Raw genomic sequence first — 24,225 nt, 5'->3', positions numbered from 1 at the left:
TGTAAAACAGATTGACTCTTGACATTCTCCCCTCCCTCTCACCCAGCAGTGCCTGTGTTTGTATTGTAAATCAGATCTTGTGAATTCATAATTAATGAGTGTAAAGTGTCAGCTGGGACTGTGAAACCCCTGTGTGTTTTAAACACAAAAAAATATATTCATCTGCCGTTTTCATTCATGCATTAAGTTAGAAAAACTGAAATATCTATAGTCTACTATTCATAACAATATCTTCGCCAAAATCCGTGTGACCTTCTATAAACTCTGGAAATAATCAGTTTGGTTTTTGGTTGGTTTGTTTGACTGTGAGCAGGGTTGTGGAGAAAATACTGTCCAGATTTTCAGCATACATGGTGGCCAGGTGGAGGCATGTGCCAGAATCACATCCAAATGACAGAATCAGCGTGTAATGTAGGTAACGGGGAATGTGAATGCAGAATGCATTGTTAAAGTTCAAAAAAGTTTGTCCTGATTAGCGAACTAGAATGCAGTGAGGTGTGATGTCACTCCCAGCTCCACCTTCCGACCTCTGAGGTAAATGGAACGCACCATAAGAGCTAAGGGAAGCTCGGCCCTCCTGAAAAGGACACAAGCTCCTCTGACGGCTTTGAGGCATTTAGGTGTAGCTCTAAAACAGCGTTCACTAATGCATCATAGGTTATATTTTATGTTTTTTTTCTGAAACAGAACAGCAAAGATCGATACACAGCCACTGATTCTGGTTTCTTACCCTGCTTAGGTTTTTGTTGTTGTTAGTAGAACTTTCAGCCGTGATTCCATTTTTTCCCCCCACTGCAAGAGCGAAACAGAAAAAGAGAGAGCTGCTAATTGCCCATTATACTTTATGTAACATCCTCTCATGTAAAAACAAATATCTCTGAGTTAATGTTGAAGAACTCTTTGCATTAGTTTATATTTACAAAGCTCATAATAATGTTGATACCAGATATCCAGGCACTGTAAAATCCTTAAACAGCTCAGGAAGTCCTTCTGTTTCTCTGTAGTTAAAACACACAAATTAGTAAATAATGCTTAACAACTGTTCACCTTTATTGTTTTATGTGATGTGTTAATTAAGCCTGTGTCCTCCGGCTGATTCTGTTCTTTGTTTTGTTCTGTTTATTGCTCTGATTAATAAATGTCTTCTTTGATTTTGAGTCAGTAGCCTTATGTTTTTGTTGTTAAGCCTCTAATGTATGAAATGTTATTGACAGTATTCAGTGGCCCCATGTGCCACAGAGCTCCTAAATTGGATGGCCTAGTACATTTTTAGTGGCTCAAATGTACATTTGTGTAACGATAACACAAAAAGGGCAATTTATCACAGTGTTCCTTAACCGGAGCACTTGTGTTTTCCACTTTTCACATGACTTGTGATGTGGTTACATCATTAGATGTGTCATATTCTAGACACTTACACACCTGCTTCCATTCATTCCTTTCATATTTTCATAGTCCATCTTTTGGTTCTTCTATAAGGATCACATTGGTGTTTTGAGTGGGAATAGTGAAACCACATGTCAGTAGTGCTGACATATTGGTAGCTAGTTGGCGATGAGTACCCTTTGCTGTTTTTCTAGAAAACTGAAGAGGAATTTGGAAGTTTACTGAACTGTAACGTTGTGTTGGCAAAGGCTGGCAGGATGGAGATAAATCGTACTTGGTGGCCACAGTAACTTTTTGTGGCCAGAGACCAGTGGGCCGTGGTAATTGTCGAGCCTGAATATGTTTCGTAGTGGTGTGCAATGGAAAATAGTGCTCCCCTGAAAACTACTGTGTAATATGAACCCTGTGGGCTAACATAACATGCACATAATTGCTAATCGTTTCTTGCATCCATGCAGATTATCTATTTGAGCCAGTAGTGGTTTTGTCTTAAAATATGTTGCAGGACACTTGATGATTTTGAAATATATCCAGACATATAGTATAGTAGTTGCACTTGCAGATTTGCATATCATAGCAGATTGGATTATTGGCCTTGGCCGAGGATCGTGCTCTCCCATTGCCCTTCTAGTAACTCCTGCATAAACCATTGTGCATCAGAAAGACTTCGGGCCTTTGAGAGGCTGCATATTCCTCAGCAAGACGTTTGATGCATTCTAACAAGGAAACAATATGTTTTCAGACTCTGCAGCAAAAAACAACTATTTGTTTGATTCCTGAGCAGCAATTTGTTTTGGCTGTGTAAGTGCTCAGGGGTAACAGTACTCACAGTACTTTCCGCTGGGGGAAGAGTAGTATATGGATTTTTAATGGTGGGCCGCGGTGTAACCTTGATGCTCGTCAACCACATATAAATTAGATGTGCTGTGGGAGGCAAACAAATTCCCAGTCCTTCCCTGCTGATATGTGTCTCCCAGCTCCAGCAGAGCCCGCTGCCTCTGCCATTTGTCTGTGTCCACAGCAGGTCCCGCGCACACACCCACCCAAACCAGCAGCTTGAAATGAGATTCACTCAAGTGCATAATCCCTCAGTTCTGCTTAGCTGTGATTAATTGACCAAATGTCTCTTATATATGGAGGGTCCACAGAACCAGCTTGCACCATTTAAAAAAAAAAAAAAACCCACACTGGCTATTTGGTACACCACAAAAAATGTCCTCCTAAGTTAATCGCTTGCAAACTTGTCCAGAGAACACACTGTAATCTCCGTGTATGGTTAAAGGCTCTTCAGCAATTAGCCCCCATGGCAAAATGATTTACTGTCCTGTCATTAAAAAGCCATCAGGGAAATAGACATCATGCAGAGAAATGGCCCTGCGGATCGATACCCGAGCAACCCTTAAAGCACAATGCTGCTCATCATCAGGGAGAAGCACTTGTGTTTACAGTGTTTCACACTCAAACGCTGTATGTGCGAGGAAGTTCTCCTGGCCTTCATTAATAAACTATCAGTGGAATCCATGCTCTTTGTACCAGACTCATTTTACCACCAGTTTTTCCCATATTATTTTGAAACTGAAATGTTTTAGAGAAATGAAATGCGGTTCCAGCTGCAAAGAATGTGGAAGTTTGAAAGGTGATAGTGTCAGATTATTGACAGGACGATGTCAGATTTGTCTTCTACCTTTACAGGATGTTTCCACTGTGACATGCACGTCTTCATAGTCTGACTAATGCACTGTTTCTGGATGATGTCCAGAGTCCGTTAAGCCTTCTTTGATTGACATGCAGTATTAAAAGGAATAAGGTTTCATACTTTAATGTGAGGTTCTAGGCAATTAGATAACTATATTTACTCTAAAGAAACAGTCTATTCATCACTGAAGTGCTGGTGACAACAAGCGAGAAATTTAGATGTTTTAAAGAAACAAAATGCCGTTCCAGTTAATACAGATGCAAAGAATGTGGAGGTTGGTAAGGTGATAGTGTCAGGTTATTGACAAGAGGATGTCATCTATTAGTGCAAGGTTTTGTCTTCAACCTTTACAGGATGTTTCCACTGTGACATGCACGTCTTCATAGTCTGACTAATGCACTGTTTCTGGATGATGTCCAGAGTCCGTTAAGCCTTCTTTGATCGACATGCAGTATTAAAAGGAATAAGGTCTCATACCTTAATGTGAGGTTCTAGGCAATTAGATAACTATATTTACTCTTAATAAATCAATGAAGTGCCAGTGACCACAAAGAATAACCAAACGACTTTCTTGCAGAGTGGCTGACCACATGAAAACTCTCATGTTAGACAGAATGAACAAACAATAATATGATGATAAAATCCTAATAACAGACAATATTGTTGACCTGTATTACATTAAACCTGTTTAATAAATCCTACAATATAGACACATTTGGCTAAGGTAGGGTTAAGGTTAGGCAAAGAACTCCAGCGCTTGGTAAAGGTTTGAGAAAGATCATAATCATGACATAAAAAAGCTAGTATTTATTGTCGGTCTGAGATGTAGCACAAACTCAACAAAATCAATTAAGCCGTGGAAAGAAATGTTTACTCTGCAGGGCAGCTGGATTCGTGAGATCGTGCACGAATCCATCTTGATTGGCTTTGAGTTTCAGTTGGCACCCTGTAAGGAACTACTGGCAGCTACAGGGTGGTTTATGCATGAAAACAGCTAGAAGCAACTGGTCATTCGAAAACAACAATGGCAGCTCTGGAACAGATTACCATAAAGGCTGCTATAGCATCAGATATATCAGATCTGGAGAGCATTTCTTCAACGAAAGAAGGGCAAAGAACAGGCTTTTCTTATAAAAAATACTTTGACTCTTCTGATTAGTTGCAGAAGCCAGTGTTAGATGGTGACAGACATATAGTTCATCAAATAATCTTCCAGGTATTTTGTGTCTGGTGTTTTCTAAACAGTTTCAAAGCACAACTTCTCAGATCGTTCTGTGTAACAAACCATCTGGCGCATTAAGTCAAAGCACCGTAATCTCTGCGTGGATTATGTTTCCTGACAACAAGCGAAGGAAGTGCTACATTTTTGTACTGTCCCTAAAGTCCAAGGGAGATGCGTCTGGGTGATAGAGTTTGGGAAACAAAAGCATTTTGGTTCAGGTTAGGAAAAGACTCATCTTAATGAGGTGTTATGAGAGCCTAAACATAACCAAGAGGAATTTGAATTGGCAAACTCTTAATCTCTCAAGATTTAAATTTAAAGTGGCCAAAATATGCTCATTTTCTAATTCATACTTTCATTTTGGTTTGCTACTAGAAAAGTTTACTTGCTTTCATGATCAAAAACACTTTTTTTTCTCATGCTGTAGCTGCAGCTTATCTATTCACACTCTGTCTGAAATACTCAAGGCCAATCTCACCTAAAAGCCAATTCCAAAATCAGTTTCCAAACTAGCTGTGCATAATGCAAATGTGTGACATAGTGATGTCAGCAAGTAACAGAACAAAGGCTGAATTACAAACCAGGTGTTTCAGGCAGTTCAGGAGGAGTTTTCCTGTGAGAATGAGCAACTCCCTTTGGCATGGACTTTGGTCTTTGTGACTTTGCAGACATTTTATCTGCACAAAAGGCTATAAAACACATTAAAGGAAAGGGAAAACAACAAATAACATAATACGGCCACTTAAGTCACTATCCGTCGCTGAATAAAGTAACATAATAATGATTGAGTCTATATCCTAGTGATGAAAGTCTTACGTTATTTATATATTTACAGTATTATGAGGTGGATGTCTAAAGTGAGATTCCTGGGCAAAAAAGCAGAAGTAGTCGTATAAAATGTAATGTGCTTGTCAGTGTGCATAGCACCTACTATCTGCAAAGCAATTCATTGTTCAATTTTGACTTTCTTTTGACAGCGGATCAGTTTGAAATATTGCAAGGAGTGATGGAACAGTCAGCTGAGCAGCCACAGTGAGCTGTTAGAAGAAGAGCCACAGGCGACAGGCTGCACACCTCCAGTTCTCAGCCAGGTAACCACCTCTTTTCACTGCGCCCTGCTGTTCATAGACTCATGCCATGTGCAACATAGAATCAGTCTCTGTTACTTTCAGAATCCTGGGAAAGGGCCAAGTATTGCCTGACTTCTCAATGGTAGCGGCAACAAACTATTGTCGTTTTCAGAGTTCAGTTGTGCTGTTACACTGCATTTGCCACAGGTTTGAAATCTTTAACATTGCCACTTTAAGGTTAGGGACAGATCGTGCTATATGTAAGTGCCTAAACATAACCAGAAAGAATGAACAAATTAGTTGTATGTAAAAAAAAACAAAAAAAAACACACATCTAGGACACATGCTTGACTCCTTTTTATTGACGCTGTATTGCAGAATTTTCCATCTAGCAGAGATTAGGTTGACTTTCACAGAGTACTAAAATGAGTGGCGGGAAACGGCCACCTCTGATTTTTGCAGACAGCAGCAGCAATAATTTCAATAAGAGGGCTAACTGCATGATGGGCATAAAGAAGAGACCGGCATCATTTAAACTAGGTACTTATGTCACTCTCATTTCTGAGAAAGTATAAAATCCAGTCTTAATATTTGTCAGTAACCTAAAATCTGACTATTGGGGAAGTGTGATCCTTTTTTTTTTTCTTTGACTGCTAAGAATCAAAATACCTGTCTGCAGTCTCAAGGAGAGTCATTACTTTTTTTAATATACTGAGCACATCCTCTTTGGAGTGTTTTTGAAGCTGGATGCCAACTCTGGATGTGGACCAGAGACACAGTTGTGTTGGCAGGGAGAACTAGGCCTGGATGATAGATGAAGCTGGAGGCAGTGTTCTGAGGAGCCTCTGACGTCTTCGAGACCCCTGCCTCTCCACGTCCACTTCCTTCCGACTCTCATCTCGCCGCTCGCCTCCTCGTCTCCGATGCTTAATCTGTCTCTTCAGCAAGCACACTCTTTGGTTTATAGACCTTCATTCCCCCATTCCCTCCTCCTCCTCCCCTTGTTCATGACGCATCACCTTCCATTCTCTTCATGTCTGTGTCTCCTCAGTGGCCTAATTGATGGGTGAGCACTAACAAGTTGCCCTCCCCTCCATCTCTCCTATCGTGTCCTGGTCCTGAAGGACCTCTCCCCTTCTCTCTGTGCTGCCCATCTCCTCTCCCCCCACCCCTACCCCTCTTCCCCTGCTCTGTTCATTATTCATTATGTTTCCCTTTGGATCCAGAGAGGGCAAAAGCATGGCTGAATTCATGGGCAGACTCAACAGCTTGCCCAAGGGTACCTGAGCAATGCGAATGTGTGTGCATGTGCGGAAGGGAGGCAGAGAGGTAGAAAGAGAGTGACTGACTGACAGGCTGACTAATTGATTGACAGAAACAAAAAGGGAGAGAAAAAGAAAGAGTTAGTCAAAGAATGGGAGCAAGAGAGCAAGAGCAAGAGTTCAAAACAGTGTAATTGGGCTTTGAAAGCAGGAAAAGCAGTGCAGCTGAGCTGAGAGGTGCAGGTTCCAGGTGGTGATTGTATTTTTGAAACCAAGAAAAGGAAAGTGTCACCGAGCTGAGAGGTGCCATGTAGAGGAGGACTGAAGGTAAAAATTGGCTCAGACAGAGCGTCTGAATGTGTTTAAAAATGTTTTGTGGAAGACTAGATAAATGTTCCATTAGATAATTCATCCAGGCCTGACATTATTTAGGTGGTTCTGAGCAGATCTCTGTCCTGATGTGATATCAAGACACATTAGATGTGCGTTATTACTCATGACGACATCATTCTTCCATCATGTCATCGAAATGTAATCTGTTTTTAATTTGTTTGTAGTCAGTTTAAACCAGTTGTTTTCAAAGTGGGAGGCGAGCCTTCCTGAGACAATTTCAGCGGCGGTTCAGTGAATAAAAATGAAAAATATTACTAAAAAAATTCCCTCAGAGTCAGAAATGAATGATCAGTGAGGTGTATCTGTTCATTACTTCCAATACTAGTTTTCATATCAGTGTATGATTTCAAAGAGTGATGCTCTATGATGATAAAATCCTGACAAAATCAAATGAAAGCTAAAGGGCTCGTGCAATGTCAAGCTAGCAGTAGTTTTTTTTAACACATTTGCCAGACAGAATTTTGATAATGGACAATTAAATGGTTGTTTCAAAAAGTTTAATAAATCCTAAAATGTTGGCACATGACACCTTCAGTTTGGCTAGGGTAGAGTTGAGGTTAGCCAAACAAATTCAGTCATTTAAAATTAATCTAAAGCTCAGAATGAGCTGACTCTATAAGGATTGAGCCAGTGACCCACTCATTAAATATTGCAACAGTTATTTGCAGTATTATGATCTGTGTCTGTGGTCACATTCCTAGAAAAAAAGTGCTGCATAATGTTAGTGCCAATGTACTCTCTGTAAACTGATCGACAATCATCACTGTTTCTAGGATTGATGGTAAAGCAAACCCTACATTTCCTACGGCCGTAGCTTCACATTAAAAGCACTCACCTGGAGAAACATGACTTGAGTTATATTTTGAGGAAGTCACAGGAAATGCATTTTATTCATCAAAATTGTAGCTGCGAAACAAGACAATGGCATTTTTTTAAGCGGAACAGTTTGAAATATTGCAGGGAGTAATGCAACAGGAAGGAGCAGCCACAGTGAGCTGTTAGAAGAAGAGCTGCATGCAACAGATTGCACAACTCCAACTTCAATTTAATAACTACCTTTGAGAAAAACTTCATGTATTTGGTGTAGTCTGAAGTAAAAGAGCAGAATTAGGCTATCTTGGACCAATTGTTGAGTGTGGAATAAATAACATCAAAGATTTGAGTTAAACTAAGCAATAAAACTAATTCCAAATTATTGGAAAAATTAGTTCCCGACTGGGAGAAATTCATGTGAACGTACATAAAAGTGTTTCAGCCCACTTCTTGTGTTTCTGGGTGAGCTACAAAATATCTTAGAAGATGACTGCCTTGTCTCCAGTTCGCAGATGGTGTAGATTCTTCTAAGAGGCCACCGAAAAGAAGACATCTTTGTAGCCACCTCCTGTGTCCTCTTGTGTCATCCTGTAGATGGACGTATTGGCTGTAACCTCGCACCCTCGCTCACTGTACTTAGAAGTATTGGTTTACTGTCCTGGGGTAAAGCTATGAAACACTGAGCTCCTCTCTCCTAGATTTCTGTCTGTCTCTATGTTAGACAAAATATATTTAATCTTAAATCCATCCATTTATTCAAGAACTGAAAAAAAATATAAGCAAGTGATGATAGTCGGACACTGACTCTAGACTTTTAAAAAGTGCTTGTATATTAAAACGTGAGCAAAACTACAGCTCAAAGAATAGCACATTGTGGTAGTAATAACGAGAATATTCAGTGGCATTACTATTGCAAAGTCATGGTTTAATTTAAACACAATGAGCACCAGAAAAATCTATAAAAGTGGAATTAGAAATTAAACTGGACATCTGATAAATCAGAGTTAGCAGGGCATTTTTTCATTTGGTCAAAGAATTCATTTAATGATGAAGTTAATGATAAGGTGCTGTGACAAAAAACGGGTATACCGGACACAGGTTTTTTTTTTCTGCCACTTAATTGTGCCCAATCAGGTTTAATCTTGATGAAACACGTTATTGTGGATCACATCATGTTTTGGCCTGCAGAAGAACATCTGTGCTGTTAAAAAAAAAAAAAACAAGATTTGGGGACACTCTGTATTGCTTGTCCACATTGCGATTGTGAGTCTCTGCACTCAATCCCTCGGTCAGATTATGGCCAGGCACCGAACATCATTGAAATGCCCCAGGGGAGCAGGCCCCTGTGACAGACCGCCAGTGACACCAGATGTGTAGACGCTTGAGAAGGAAAAGTGTTCTTATAGATGCATGCACAGCTTCAGATCCGGCTTTGAATTTCAGAGAGCAGTGCAGAGCATTTTGTAACATGGTTCAAAACAAAACGTCATTCTTTATTGAACGCTTCAGCGCATCACTTACGCACCTCAAAGCAACAGCTGACTACTGATGCACTTTGTTGCCTGTAAACAGAAGCTATGCACTGTGGGCACAGGCCTAAATTTAGTGGGATGAGAGGTAGCGAGGATTAGGTATTTCGTAGTAGTTTGTTTACTTATCTTGGTTTTAGTAAATGTTTCATCATTTTCCATAAAATGCTTTGCCTCGCATGGATGGTATGAAAAAGATCACAGTCAAAAAACCTTTAGTTCAATGAATTTTGACAACAAGAAAATACCAGATGAAAAACTCTTATGTGCCATAACTGCAATGCACTGGTAGCATATGTCCTCTGTCTTCAAGCCCTATTATGCAAGACATTGCAAGACAAACATTATTGATATGTATTATCAATATACACTTCATCAGTAGCAATAATAAAATGTTCAATAAAATGTTCAATAGTCTCATTTATGCATTGAATGCAAACCACCATGAAAGCATGTAATGAATGTGCCATGGTTCATAGACTATCATATCCCTTGACAGTGGAGCGTGTTACGGGTGACATGCAATCATTTAACAGGTGTATTTGTTTTCTTAGGTCAGTTAAGTCTGTGTGCCTTGATAAATAAAAGTTTTCCGAAAGCTTGCAGATACGGAGGCGTAGCAGTACGGGTAGTGTAACCAATAGTTCAAGCAAGACATGACCACAGGACACGACAATTGAGTTTTAAAAATCCTAGAATATTGGAAATAATGTTTGTTGCCAAAAAGTTGGTGAAAAATATTCTCAACCCACTTTGCGATGTATTTGATGGCCGCTCAGATCTACAATGCTGCCTCTGCTTTTGCCTCTTTCTGAAGAGGTACGTTAGTACAACTTCCTCCAGCGTCGTCATGTTTGTTGTCAGAAACTTTTGACTCTTCTTCTTCTTCTTTAGGGCAACTTTTGACTCTGAGTGGCGTCCTCTAGTGGACGTATTGCTTAACATGCATACCAACTTAGAGGAGGCACTGAAGTATATTTTTGCATGTAAAAGGGGCATAAATTCAACAATCTGGTCTTTATTAAAAACAGGTCATTTAAATAGCTGTGCACGTGCATTTGTTGACAAACTTAAGGATTTGGAACCAGTTTATGATCAAAAACTAGCAAGTTGACACCTTTGCTAACACAACATGTTCTCATCTCAACTCATCACATACCAACGATTTGAGCCACCGCCTCTTGGCATCTGATACTGAAGCACAAGGTGCCCTTCAGCTGCTGTATCTGACACAGCTAGAAAGCAGTTTTTAATGTCATTCAGGCTCTGAAACGGCCTTTGAAATGTTCGCAGTTTGGCTAGGTTTAGGCACAAAAACCTATTTGGTTAGGTTTAGGCTAAGACTGTTTTTGGGAGCATGTAACATCACTGAACTGACTCACAACATGTGTCACTGAAACAGGTTGCAACACTAAACTCATATGACAAAGGTTATGTGCCTTACAACTTTTAATAATGCTTTGGTTTCATATGGGACACAAACCCCAATCTCCTGAGTGAAAGTGCTGTTTTTATACCTTCCACCTCACCGCCTCCTTGTGTGGACTTTCTCGGTCTTTATACAACGTCAGCAGCCCAGGGTGTCTCATACAACCATGGATGGGTTTGCACTGAAGTCACTCGAAAAGCCCCATGCATCGGATTCAGCCACAAACGGATACTATCTGCGTCTGTATGAGTCACTGATGAGCAGTGACAAATCACTGGTACCTGATGAGTTGAGAGTGAGACTGGGCTTGGTAGCACAGCCAAACAGAAAGCAAGTGCACAACACAAGACCCAGCAAGCCAGCTAATATTACTCACTAGTCCAACAACAAGAAGGCCAACTCGGCGTCTGTCTTGCAGCCTTTTATTTTACTAAACTCTCGCCAACAACTAAAAACCAGTCCAACATTAATCCTTGCCCTGCGATGTCTTGCTTGGTCACTCTTTTTCTCTTATTTGCTTCTTCTGTCAATGTCTGCCTTAGTCTCTTTGCCTCTCCATGATGTCCATACCAAACTAGCTTCTTCTTATAGCTAGCTGAGTTCCCATAGTTGGTCGAGTGTGATGTAGAGGGAAAAGAGGCTCCATTCCAGTCAGTGTACCATCAAAATTATTTTCAAGCTGTTATTTTAAGGTAAAACAGCTGCATACTGTTGCTTTAATGGGTGTTAAGTGTGACCTAATAAAGAGCTTTGGTGCTCTAAACATTTTCTGATAAACTTGTTAGAGCACATGGAAGCCCTCATTCTTTCTCTAAGACTCTTGAAAGCCCAAAATAGTATGCAAAATTGTCATCTTTGCTATTGAAAGCTCCACATTTTTTTCTTTTTAGGCCAGATGAGCAAATTAAATATTCTGAATGTTCAGTGTATTTTTCCTGAATGCCACTGCTTAGATGTTGACCTCACTCTCCTCACTCTTCTGAACTCACAGGAGTAATTGGTAGCCGTGCGTCGCTGATGGCGCTATTAAGATTCTGGAGGATGAAAGTAGCACTCAACTCTTCGTGGCTAAAAACCTCAGACAGACAAGCCAAAAGACATTTCATATTTTGAGAGAATATTTGATTGTCAGGCGATTCATGTGTGGATATGTTTTAAGCTTTTGAAAGAGAATCCCAGTTTTCCGAAAAGAAAAGAAATCAGTCATACACAGGTGCACCGCCTAAACCGTGTGGATTTGGAAGAATACAGACAACCCATCAGAAAACATGTGAGGGATGAATTGTCTTGGCCCAATTATTTTTTTTCCTTGAATATATTCATTATTTTTATTTTATCTGGGGCATTTAGAGCAAAGTTACTGAAGCACAAACAACCTTCCCTCTTAAAAAAAACTGGTGGCATTTAAATGGCAAAATACACAGATGTTTTGGTAAGTCTGTCCTTATTATTTAACTACATGGACTCCCTCATCTCTGCAGCCCCATCTGTTACTTTCCTTTTTAAAGAGGCTTGTCCACAAAATGATCGATGATCGATCTCTCAGTGAGTCAAAATACACTAATAGTCTAATATCTCTGGTGTTCTATTGCAGAAACTTCCTAACTTAGCAAGAATCCTTCCCTAACTTCCCAAATATCTTAAATAAACACTCCTAACTTTAGGATGATTGTTAAACTGTCCTAACTTTGACTTTTCCACCAGTAGTAGCCAATATACTCACTAGCTAATGGTAATGTTTGTCAACAGAAGTGTTTTTCTATCAGTAGCTATCAGTACTATTTTCTACCAATAGTTAACGGTAATGTTCGCTAACAGTAGGTAACTGTAGTGTTTTCTAACACTAACTAACCTTTGTGTTCTCTCACACTAGGTAACACTAGACTTCTCTGACAGTAGCTATCGGTTTTGTTCTTTAACAATAGCTAACAGTAGTGTTCTGTAGCAGTAGCTAACGTTATGTTAGCATACTTCTGTTAACATAAACCAACTGATGTTAAAGTCTCACCTCCACTTCTCACTGAAGAATAAACGATCTGTGTTGACCACATCTCTCCAACCATTTTCTCATCCAGGCTCATTTCTGCTTTTGTTTGTTTTCTCATTGCAACGCATCAAGGTTCTGACAGCAACTTGTTCCACTATGGCCTTCTTTGTTGTTTCCTTATCTGTCACCGTGAGATCACGCGAGAGAAAAAAAATCTATGAAATTTCTCCTTATGTGTGTGATGACACCAGTTTTTAAAATTGGCTGTGACTTCCTGTAAGTGTGATTCCAGCTTAACAGTTGCTAAAAAATAGTCTTCACCAACAGCAGCTAATTGTAGCATTCTCAGTAATTAGTTGTAGTGTTAGTAGACTTATTTAATTGGGATTGCTTGTTTATTGCTTTTATACAAAGGATGCCACATAAGGTGGAAACTGTCTGCTATCTTAACTCACTCTTTCTTTCATCACAAGTTAGCATTGTTGTAAATTTACCAAAAAGAACATCTTTACAGATGTTAACACCTATAACTCATTTGTCTTGAATTTAAGTGCCCGTAACATAAGAAAAGTAGTAGCGGCTGCTCGACGCAGATATAAAGTTCTAAGCGATATATAGTATTTCCTAAGATGATATAGGATGAAGTAAGATAAGATATGATTCTGTCACGCCAAATAGGGAAAAATCCTATATTACACTCTTCATTTCTTAACCTAAGAGTGGGAAAAGTGGGAAATCTTTGTAATAAAAGCCCAAAGTCCTTAGCAAAATTAGCTATCACACTCAGTCATATCCCAGAGATCCATGCAAGATCTGTAAAGAATTCATTAAACAATGCTATGCTTTTGTTAACAATTTGGTTAACATTTTTATCTATGAAAAAAAAGAAACTTTGAAAGATTTTCCAAATGCAGTTTAAGAAAGTAGGACAGAAACACATTTTTGGCAGGGGAGTGAAAGGGTTTAAAAGACTTATTCCCAGTTTTGTTGCTAAAATGAGAAAAATCAGTGCAACGTTTAGTCTGCAGCTCCCCTCAGTTCTGAATGTCACAGTGATTAGTGGGGTTTGAGCCAGAGTCTCTAATGCTTTTAAAATGAAAAAATAAAAATAACTTTCTGACTTTGGGGAAAGAATATTACATAGAATTTCCACGAGCAAATGATAAGAGAAAGATATTTACTTTCGAGAAATGGTGGAATTTAAAAAGTTATAAAATGGCAAATTCAATTTGTTGTTTCAAAGCGTGAAAAAAATGCACACGAATGCAGTTTTCTTCTCTGTTTCAGCTCTAAATCCTACTGGGACAGTCAGGTAAGGTAGTCTGAGTCAAGCACTGTGTCTGTGTGTGTAAGAAAATGAGATCGGGATAACGTATCGCTTCCTGATCACTATCTTATATAATCACGTGTTAACAGAGAACGAGAGGAGCAGAGGAGGAGGAGAGGGAGATAATGGAGTGAGTGAGGGAGGGAGGGAGGCCGGTCCGAGTCTGATAGCCGAGGATTGATCTGAAAACCGACCAATTCGGCGCCTTCCTCGGCCCGAGCCGCCGCAGTAGCCGGGCAGGATTGGAGGAGGATGTTTCGCTCGGAGGAGAGATATGCGCACACGAGCACCTGCTCGGCTTGCTCGTCCCGTCGCCCGCACACACACATAGACACACACACACTCACACAGGGGGAGAAAGAAAGAGAGGAGAGAGTAGCGGCTCTCCGCAAGCCGTGCAGTCAAGCTCTGCTCTGCCTGGAGAGGATAACAGCGGTACGCGGATGAAACTGTCAAGAGACACGAGGAACAAACTGGTGCGTCTTTTTCGCCTTTAAATCAGCTGCCATGTGCGTCCAGGGGAGTGCACACGGACAGGTAAGAGAGAGGAAGAAGTTTGCGTGGCTTTGCGCTGTTTTCTGTGCAAGTTTTGCGTTTGCACCTGTGCGTGACTGTCTGTGGCGCCCCCGCCTTTACGAACTGTGTTGTGTTGGATAAAAAAACTGGGGAATAAACACTCTTGTGTGTGACAGCATGTGCGTAAGCGGTGAGTTTGTGCGCATTTGCAACTGCGCCCCGTGGAATAAGGCACTTAGCTTTACGAAAAGGGGACGAATGGAAGAGAAGTGGAGGAGTGCGCACTTCTCTCAGTCATTTTTTTTTGGCTATAATGAGTGCACTTCAGGCTTTCCTCTTGGGGTGTTGTTGCACACAGCGCCTCGGTGTAGTTATGAATGATAGACAGGCTGCTAGAACAGAGTGGGAGTTGGAGGCTATCCGATCTCTCTGATGCCGCACCAGTGTAGCCAGACTGGAATTTACGCGCACTGCAGGAAACAGGAGTCCACTCATTGACTGCAGCCTCTCTGTGAGCCCGCACCAGATCCCATCTCTCTGTGTGTAAAAAAAAAAAAAACACACACACACAAAACTAAAAGACGCCTTTTATTCTGAGTCATCTGAGATGCTTTGACAGTCGTGTGTGTGGAGAAAGATGCGTGAGCCAAGTGCCAGATGCTTGGCTGTCCCTGTTAATGTTGCATTGATTGGCTTCTGGTGAGCACAGGGAGAATTGTATGGCTGCCAATCCTCAACGTTGCATTTCTTTCTTTTGCAAGGTGGTCACCTCTCTGATGTGTTTGCAAATGTTTAGATGGTAAGTGTCATGTGATTCAGTGGCATGTTGGGGGGGGGGGGATGTTTTTCACTACATATAGCTTAGGAGTTTATAGATATGCACTGCTATAAGGAACCATTTGGCTGCCATGGGCGCCGACATTGATGCAGACTACATGCAAATGATGTGTGTGATCGGAGAAACTGTGCTGAGGGAGGGAAGTTTTGATGGTTTCTTTTCTTTAATTGGTGCCTGGGGACATTTGTAGCAGTTCTTGTTCCAGTGGTTTGCAGCCATGGTCTTATTTAGCCATGTGAGCCGTACTGGGGCTAGGATTTTAGATAATTGGTTAATTGCTTAGCCTAGAATATGTCAAAAATTAGACAAAAAAGTCCATCACAATGAACCAGAATCAATTTACAACAATATAAACAGTCAGAAATATGTAAATGTTCATATTTGTGAGGCTTTCTACAGCAAATATTTGGAAAAATTGCTCAATAAATGCATCAGAAGTATTGATTAATGTCTGCACATGACCAAACATGCAGAAATATGATGATTTTTGAAATATTAAACAAACCTACAATATGCATCACATCAGCATGCATGGCAGACACTGAAGGCACCAGCCTCAAAGGACCCCCTGCTGAACACCCCTCCATCCATCACATCAATCCTGTCTTAAAGCGGTAATTTATTCCCGTGTACGAGCCATTATCACTCACTCTTCACCACTTTTGAAATGTGCAGGACTGGAAGACGTAACAGCAGCCCTATATGATTACTGACCCAAACTTTTGTTAATGCTTTAGTTGTGATGGTTAATTCAGAGGCACGTCATGTTAAGATGAAGGCCACAGCGCAGTGTTTGTTAGCTTTAAAAGCAGCCTGACTGTCATCACTACCGTGGATGTTGTTAAGGGAAAAATGAGTCAGCTGACTGGGTTCCAAAGAAGCATAGCTGGTGTTTGGATTTTGGATGTATTGGTCATAAAATTGCTCAATTTAATCTGGCAAGTGGAACAGTCTAGGATTGCAAGACAACATATGAAAAACATGGCCGACCAGCTGCACTGGCATAAAAATATATCAATGTTTAAGCGTAGAAGAGCAGGAATTGATGAACACTCAGCTGGGGCTCCAAGTAATGGTTTTTTTCAGTGGTAATTTATCTTTTTTTTTTTTTTTTTTGGATAAATATCGCAAAAGTGAAAAACAAGATAGCAGAGCCAAAAGAGAGGCCTTGAGATTCCTTGGACTGTCTGAGCAAAAGTGAAAGAAATCCTTATAAAGTATTACATTTAAGATATAAAGGTGATCAAAGAGAAAACCTTCGCATATCTGCTATTTTTTATTTGATAAAAGGCATAATTTCCTTAATTTTTCTAAAACTGAATGATCTCAGCTAGGGATGATAACAATTAATCAATGATCGATTAATCTGTTGTTAAGAATTTGATCGATCAAATAGAATTCAACTGATCTAGCATAAAATAGAGATCTGAAGTATAACAGATTATATAACAGATTATTTTATGAGCATGATCCACATGTTATCTGATATTCAAATATGAGTTTAGTATGTAGGCCTTTGCATCCATGTTCCATATGCAATGTAATGCATCAGAGAACATGCAGTATCTTGCTGCAATCTTTAATCAGTTAATTGATAGTTAATGTTACCAATTTAGTTAAGTGCTTACCATTTTAAACCTTAATCTCAGCTTGACTGAATTGCATTCGCTGAACACCTCTTGTTGTCCAAGAAATCACCAAAAAAATAGATAATTTAACCTACTGGAAGTTTTGATTTCCAGTTTCTTTTCGCATCAGTGACTTGTAGGCTTTCTATCTAGTAAAAAAAATGGAGTATCCTGCCACACACAGGTCAGCACCTGCTTGAAAGCAATCCATCGCCTGCTGCAATTGTTCAGAAGGGACAAAGGTGGTCCCACTACCCTTATTACACACTCTTTGTTGATATAATAGTACGTCTGTTTGTCCAGCCTGTGGATGTTCTCTTGTTTGAAAAGGGCAAAGAGCTAATTACACCATTATTAATCTCACTGAAGATGGCAGCAACTCAGGAAAATGTCTGTTTCACTCACAAACAGACTCCAGTGCTTGAAAATCACACTGTGTGTGATGTACATGTCATGATAATTGCATAAAGGCTGACCTGCGCATGTTAATGACTGGAATCCTTTATTGGATGCCAGTTCACAGACTCTGTCCAGAAGTGTTGTGTTAACTCAAGTGTGAACTATTGTGCACTAATCAGTCACTCATTACAGTGGGCTTGCAGGAGAGCAGACATCTTAAACTGTGGGTGTTGCTCAGCATGGTGGCAGGTTGGCAAGTCAGAGATGTGGGCCTCACCTCAAACAAAGCTTGAAAAAGCTGCTCCTTTTAGTGTTCTTCCTTAGTTTATCTAAATTTCTGGATGTCTGTGGGATCATGATTATGTTATTTGAGCCAAAGACATTCAACAATTGGGTCAAGATAGCCTAATATTTCTGCTTGACATAACTTCAGACTTACAATTACAATTTTATTTTACAAAAATGTTTTTACACTAGTTTAGTAGTTTTTGCATTTTTTAAAGCCCTCAATCGGAGATGAAGAGGCCTTTGCAAATATGTTCGGATGTAACGAGAGAGGAAACTTTTTTGCTGTCATGAATTTTGCTCACATGAAAGAAAAATTGCAGCTTGATTGAAAAAGGTTTTCTCTCACAGGTGGTTTTGTTTCTCCTTCTTTGAGATTTATTGGCAGTTGGCAAACAGTTGGTTTTGTCAGCGTCAGATGAAACTAGGCTTTGTGTAGCCTGCTTTATTTTCAAACCAGCTGATAGAAACGGGCCCAAGTCACATTCCACATTTCAAAAGTAGCTTCAAGTTCGCTCGACAGTAGAGCGCAGCAGTGGTCACCCACTTTCTGAACAACTCGGGTTCTGGAAGTGAATTTCTTATTCACTCCCTTCATTGACATTTACAAAAAACCCTTATGGAGTTTTAAGCCTGGAACCAAACCAACCAACTACGAGATAAATCATGATGATTGGGTGTAGACTCATGTTAGGTAAAGTTAGCTAGCTGGCTCGCCAGCTTGCAAGCGGAACTACCCGTTTGCAGATGCAGTAAACGTTTCCATAGAAACAGCAAGCTTTCCCAGTCAGAGATGTCGCTGTCACACTTTAGGATTGTGGATAGTGTCATACTTCCTTGACAATGTATTTTACTTAAAACAAGGCTGATATCATATGCTTGCAGTCTGTCCACCTTGGATCTTAATCGTCTTTGCTGACTTGGTCATCAGTACTTAAAATGGACACGGTGGTTCATATCGACTTGACTTTAAAGGGACACTCCTCCGGTTTTAAACATATGATCAGTTTACTCCTCACAAAAGAGTTACCCCTTCCCCTGTGAAAGAGTTGCATAATGTCTCCTGTGGCGAGCTAGCTTGCTTTAGGCTCGGTGACTAACAGACAGCCTCTGTTGCAAGTTGGAGGAGTGGAGTTTGAAAGACATGGGGAGGCTCCCAAATTGCATTATGGGAATTGTAGGACCCGGTATTTTTGGAGCTTTACTCATACCAGGGATTAAATGTCAGAGCATCTCTGCGTCTGATGCTTGGATTTCTCTCGCAAGTCGTCCAGCTTCACGGAAGTGGAATACTGAATCTCTGGAGCAGCCCTCATTAGGGACCTACCACTAACCCTTTCTCTAAATCGTGCCAAATCAATCTTAAAAGCAAGGAAAATGCATCATGAAGTAATGGTCCATGCAGAAATGGTTTGGCCCAGGTGTGATGACTGGAGTTGTGTTTTCAATCATATCACTAGCAGACTAGACAGGAAAAAGAACAGTGGATTATTATTCTCGCAGCACATTCAAAGGGCCATTCAAAAGATGAATCATGTTTTCCTCCCAACATTAACAGGCTCTTCACAGATAGCAAAACAGAAAGTGGTCATTCACTGTCTCTGTCTGCCAACCAAGACTGACAACGTAGGGCTTTTCAGCAAGAATTAAGGCTCAGCAAAGGCAACTCTTGATCAGTCCTGTCAGCGATGCCATCTTCTTCTAAATCCAGGAGGCGACGAGGTAAAATAATCCCCTGCTTCTAATGCTGCAGTTTGATGTCATTGTGTGGTTTACAGAGATAAATGATGGATGAATTTTGTCATTAAATTTCTCACCAGACATTCTACCCCGATGGGAATGTATACAGACACAAACACACACAAACTCACACAAACACACACTCTGAATTCTCACATTGAGAATCAAACATGCAGGAAATGTTGTAGTTTAAATTTCTGGCAGCAGCAGCTGTTCATTTTGAATAAATTGAAGCGGAAACAGATAGCTGGCATGAGCAGGGCTGATTTGTTTATGTGTTTATTTGTTAAGATCCCCATTAGCCCTGGCCTTAAGCAAAGCTAGTCTTCCCGGGTTCCACATTTAAAAACATACTGAGGGACTGAGGGAAGGAAAGAACACCACTTTGTTAAAGTTATTAGCAGAAAATAAAGGCAAATCTTTGCTGGTTTATTGGCACAATTGTTTCCACAAATGATCCAAAACTAACCACCTGCAGCAAAAATCTAACCCTATATACACTGAAAAAAGGAGAACCAGCATTAAAGGAATTACTTATATTGGCAACACACAATTAAGTTTTTTCAAAACAAGTTATATGAACAAAAGCCTTTACATCAGATGTGCTAAATAATCAGATGGATCTGGTGCCATAGATGTTCTACTGAGAAGGCTGAAATCCTAGCGGGTTATTTTAACCCCGCCCCCTCCGTCCCAGACGGCAGGCTGCAGGAACACTGCAGGAGTGCAAGATGAGCGCAGTCATGTAAGTGACATTAGCAAATGATGACGAATCCAGCACTGTGAGCTGTTTATAACTGTCAATTTTTCTGTCAGTGTGAAGTTAAGCCCATCATCCTGAAAACAAAAGCCCCCTGCTACAAAAATATACACTCTAGTTGGAGTTTAGTGGCTGCCTGTCGTCTGCCTGCCAAACTCTATTAAACTTTATATGCATCTACTACTTCTAAAAGACTTTTATTGATTTCTTACAACTAATAAACAGACACTTAATCATTTGGCGAACATTAATTTTAACTCTAATTAACATGAAACGAACATTAACAGAAGTAACAGGCAGGAAATAGAAATTTCAAGGAGGAAGACACCACAGCTGGAGTGTAGTTAGAAGCGAGTATTTCAACTTCCTTCGTTAATCTCTGATGATATATCACAGTCATTGTATGATTTATTAACGTAAATATGTTCTCCTTTAAATGTCCATTTTTTCCAATTTTAATTGTAACCTTAATGCATTATTTCAGCTTGTAAAATATAATGAATACAATTGCCCGTAGCCGCATTTTAGCAGGTTCGCACGACTTAATGATTGCTGGTTTCATTCAGTGAGTTTATGAAAACCAACAAACCAATTCAGGTGGACCATTTTATATCTGACACAATACGTCATTTGATCACAAAATTAAATTTTGTCATTAAACTAAACCGTCCTTATGAGTCACTAAGAGAAAATGGCAGCTCAACTGCATCTGGAACATACGTGGACATCATGATGTCGGTGCATTACTAAAAGAAACCTAACTGACACAGTGAAACAGAAATAAGAGCTGCAAGTTAAGGGGATGGGATGTAATTTCAACTTGTTATAACCCACAAAAATAGACTGCCATCACTAAAGCAGAAAGCTGAACAGGACTCAAAACACTTCTTCTGAATATGACTGCCAGCCAGACATTATTCACCAATTGCATCCTGAAATAAAAAACTTTCTCCCCCATACAGCATCTCTTAGGGAGTATAAACGGACAAGAACTGCTGTGCCCTGCCATTTAAGACTTAAAGATTCAATAATATTGACATTCAAGTCCAATTCTCTGCCACGGTTTATGATATTCTCCCACATGCTCCTTTTATATGTTCCACATGACCTGGTGTCCAGTTAAACAGATTCTTGTAAAGATTTTCGGTTAAGATTGTTTTGAGTGAGGTACCATCATTGATCACGCTGTAGCAAATCCTGCATGCTACTGCTATTGTCTGTTATCCAAATATCAATAAAGTGCACTTGTCACTGTCATATTTATCCCAATAGAAATTATTGACACATCCTGGCTGTCAACCACTACAAACTGTATCGTCTTTCAAAGGGGACATTTATTTCATGGGTCAGATTCCATCTAAATATCAAATGATTCAATACTCAGCAGTTTGCTTTGTTTTTTTCCTGTTATACCATCCTCTTTGGAATAGTCCTGCAACTAAAGATTATTTTCATTGCATCCACCAAGGAGGTTATGTTTGCAGTGCCATTTGTTTGTTTGTCAGTCAGCAAGATTACAGAGAAACAACTGGCCTGATTTTAGGGGAGGGTGAAGCATGGGCCAAGGAAGAAGACATTAAATTCTGGGGCAGATCCAAATCATGGGGCAGACATACAAACTATTTCTCACTTTAATTACCATTGAAAGATAGGGCCTTTTTAGTAGAGGTCTGCACTGTGAGTGCCCATCTAGTTACCGCTTGATGTGCTGATTATTATAGAGTCCAAGGTTAGGTCTTCAGATTGTTTCTTTTGTTGGATCAACAGTCCAGAACTCAAAAACTCTTCATTTACTATCATAAATGACAAAGAAAAGCAGCAAATCCTTACATTTTAGAGCTCAGCCACAAGGATTACTTGCTTGCTTGTAAAAATACAATTACAATATTGAACTATTCTGACAATTGATAAAAGGCTCAAGTAATTTTGCATGCAAAACTGTCAGATCCTGTTCCCAGCCTCTCAAATATAGAGTTCATTATATTAAACTGAAATATCTTTGGGTTTTGGACTGACAAGATATTGAAAGACATCACCTTGGACACTTTTCACTATTTCATCTGACAGATATTGCTGCCTTAGATTAAACATGACAATTACTTTAATCTTTGCTGATATTTGATAAAATTGACTGTGGACAAGCAGCTTTATTTATTTTTCACAAATTCACATTTTTAAATTGACTAATCATTGCAGCTCTAGTTGAGAATTTGCTTTGCTGCCTGTCATTCAAGCCCATGTTAAGGCAAAATAGACTTTTTGAAAACCAAAAAGGATCTGGTTCTTTATTAAAAAGTCATCGTCCTGCAGCCACCCTCTTCGTCAAGAGTTTCAACCCCCTGCCCTCTGCTTCAGGTTCACCTCAGTCAAGACAAACAGACACTCTTTCGTCCCCACTGCTTTCACCCCCCCTCAGCAGAGGAAACAGGAGGCAGCTTTCCCGTGATGAGTATGTAGGCCTACTTGTAGGAGGACGTTTGTGCTTATTTCTGATTATGTTGTTGTCGCTGGATGGTTTTGTTGATGTAGACTGATGACAGGTTAGTCATAATTGTATTGTTCTTATTGCTCATCTGATAATTATGCTTGTGCATTGACGCAGTGCTGATGAGTCTGGGTTGCTCTTAGTAATGTGATTTTATGTTTGTTTTTATGTTGCACTTTATGTTGCAAAACCAATTGCCCTGCTGGGACAAAGTTGAAAGCTGAAAAGGGAAAATAAAAGAGTGGAAGCTTTGGCCATAGCATCATCATCATCAGCAGCACAACTTAGGCCTCAGATCCATTTTTTGGCATTTGATTTTAGTCGACGTCTAGAGCTGCAACAAAACATGAAATGTGGTTTTTGCAAATCGGATTCAGTCCACATTTGAAGGTGGTTTGAAATGTGATTCCAAACAGATTTCTGCAGATGCATCTCAGTCTAGATGTGACACAATGTCATTAAAGTGTTTGCATGAGGACATGATTGTTTCCTGTTTTCCATGTTTCCTGCATTGGAAGGCAGCATCAGCAGCGTACAGTCAACAGAGGCTTACTTTGTTACCACAGCAAACCATGCAGATAGGTTAGTGATGTCTGGACACACAAATCCAATCTGATTGCTTGTAAATCAGTGCAGACAGTCTGTTTTAATGATCTGATTCTGCATCGTGTGCAGTCTGAAGAAAGCCTTACAGCACATGTAGTTCTAGAGACTAAAATAGGCTTCCAGAAACACAACACAGGCCAATCAGGAGACAAGTGCTGAGAGGCAGAAGGTGTTTTCCATGAACTCATCTTCTAGGTAGGTGTGGCCAGTAATCAATCAGACAATGACAACACCTTGGAAGCTTGGCCTCTTAATTTTCCTGATTGAAACCAAGTGGCTTGTCAATATCATTCGGATGAGAAAATCTGCACTTTAAGCTTCCCATTTCTGGCCTTTTGCGGTCATCTTGCATTTCCTTATTCTTCCATTTAGACTGTCATTTCTTCCTGTGGGACACTCTCACAGTCTGCATCACACTGACATTATTGCACTCTGGGTTTCTTCAGTACGGGTGAAAGCAGCATTAGAATGATTCATCTTCTGCTCTCACTGTCAGTGACGAATGGGCAGCAAAGCATTTCCTTAAAGAACACTCAGCACTATGAGAGGAAGTTGAAGTTGGATCGTGACAGAGCATTTTAAAAGGCCATTGTGAATTTGATTTAAGGACAACACAATAAACAATAAAGTTAACCCTAACTGGCTAAAAGAAATACATTTTTAGTGTCATAAAAACAGACAATTTTGAGCTTTTTTATTATAATGGATCAGAGGCGTACTATTTTTCTGGCTTGAGTACAGATTTCTCGAAATATATGTCATCCATGCTAAGTTGATGCTGGAAAAAATCAATTTGTGCTCATTTTAACTTTGAGAAGAGGGGAGTCACAGTTTTCTAGCCATTGCAAAACATC

The 24,225-nt window shown here is 39.9% G+C and overlaps 1 protein-coding gene across 2 annotated transcripts in view; it reads left to right on the top strand.

Annotated features, from left to right (window-relative positions):
• LOC146307791 (cadherin-18) overlaps positions 1-24,225 on the top strand; it is a 167,993-nt gene that overhangs the window by 19,625 nt on the left and 124,143 nt on the right. Inside the window, exon 2 of one of the 2 annotated variants that reach the window (XM_084746854.1) lies at positions 5,282-5,395. The gene's annotated coding sequence lies outside the window, so the exon portion shown is untranslated. Of the gene's footprint in view, positions 1-5,281; positions 5,396-14,349; positions 14,652-24,225 lie in introns of those variants that run through there. The other variant, XM_084746853.1, reaches the window with a different exon arrangement.

This window comes from Lutjanus erythropterus, chromosome 21 (genome assembly GCF_056507025.1).
Source record: "Lutjanus erythropterus isolate fLutEry1 chromosome 21, fLutEry1.hap2, whole genome shotgun sequence".
Taxonomy (NCBI): Eukaryota; Metazoa; Chordata; class Actinopteri; order Lutjaniformes; family Lutjanidae; genus Lutjanus; species Lutjanus erythropterus.
The sequence above is the reverse complement of the archived record's forward strand: the minus strand, read 5'-3'. Positions and strand labels throughout refer to the sequence as shown.